This window comes from Echinops telfairi, unplaced genomic scaffold (genome assembly GCF_000313985.2).
Source record: "Echinops telfairi isolate 266 unplaced genomic scaffold, ASM31398v2 ScPeMD7_7474;HRSCAF=8512, whole genome shotgun sequence".
Taxonomy (NCBI): domain Eukaryota; kingdom Metazoa; phylum Chordata; class Mammalia; order Afrosoricida; family Tenrecidae; genus Echinops; species Echinops telfairi.
In genome coordinates, this window is record NW_022111378.1 from 135,011 (window position 1) to 136,262 (window position 1,252).

At 52.6% G+C, this 1,252-nt stretch overlaps 1 protein-coding gene across 1 annotated transcript in view; it reads left to right on the forward strand.

Moving 5' to 3' along the window:
- Positions 1–6: 6 nt before the first annotated feature.
- Positions 7–1,252, forward strand: part of ITPR1 (inositol 1,4,5-trisphosphate receptor type 1) — a 413,260-nt gene continuing 412,014 nt past the window's right edge. The window contains exons 1-2 of the mRNA XM_045285628.1: positions 7–122; positions 858–941. The gene's annotated coding sequence lies outside the window, so the exon portion shown is untranslated. The remainder of the gene's footprint in view (positions 123–857; positions 942–1,252) is intronic.

Here is a 1,252-nt window from a genome sequence, read left to right on the forward strand (position 1 = left end):
TGTTCCGCTTCCATCCTAACGGAACGAGCTCCCTCTTCACAGACATGGAATTATCCAGCGGCTGCTAACCCCTCTCCTAGCCCCGCTCTCTCCCAACCCGGCGCGGCTCCCCTGGCAGCAAGGTAGCGGCTGGGGCCGGGCACAGGGCGCGGGGAGTTTTTTGCCCCGTACTCGGAGTTCGTGGTGGATTGACATGCACTTGGCATGCCTTTGGGGAACTCTTGTACTCCGGGCATTTGGGGGACACGGGGTGAGCTCATTTGAGGGTTTTTGTTTTTGTTTTAATTTAAATCTTCTACTCCGGAGACACTTCGAGGGCTTCTCATTCTGGTCTGGAATGACATTTCTCCAAGTTGGAAACTGTTGCAGCAGCTGCAGGAAATAGTTTTTTTTTTTTTTTCCTTTTGCAGGGGAGGTGGGGGGAGCGTGGGGGTGTCAGATGTGAGTCGGCTCAAGGAAACAATCTTTTCTAAAAATGTAGTCCTCCTTCGCCCTGCGTGTGTTGGGGCTCCCATGGGGAGGGTTTCAGAAGACGGAAGAAAACCAGGGAATGAACTGCGGACCAAGCTCAGGCCCATTGGGGATGCGGGCTTCAGATACTAGGCCTGGGCTTCTAGAAACAAGTGCTTTGGGATCTGCCCAACATTTTCCTTAGTTCCGCGAGGCACGTTCGAAGTTAAGAGTGAGTCTAGCGCGCACTTGTCAGTTGCGAGTGGAAATCTGTCAGTTAACCTGTATTCGTGCTTGCCACATTTGGGGTGGGTGGGTTTCTCCAGGGAAGGAGGCTAAAGGAGGTGGACGCTTGGAATTTGGAGCTTCTGTGGCCTCCCCACTCAGCCTCTTTTCTTTGTGAATAGGCGCTGACTACCAAGGAGCAGTATTCTCTGTACCTGGGCTGGGCCCCATTTGGCAGGAACAACATCGGACCTGACCTGGGTCAGGTAAGTGGAAGTTTGAGTGCTGTGTTCAATAATGAGCTTTTGTCCAAAGCTTCGTGTTCTTTAAGTCATCCCAAAAGAGCTCTGGGATGGGGAGTAGAAAAGAGGAGGAAATGCTTTTTGACTCAGTCTCCAAAATCTGTCTTTGCCTTTGGTGAGGGCTTCAGGGAGTGGATGAAAGGTGGGGGCGGGGGCCAAGTCAGCTGGGGCTCGTTTATTGGCCATGGCACAGAATGGAAGCCACCTGGAGGTTTACTGGTGGGAGGCATTAACTTAGGCAGTAAAGGAGGGGCCCTTTGGTGCCTGAAGCCTGA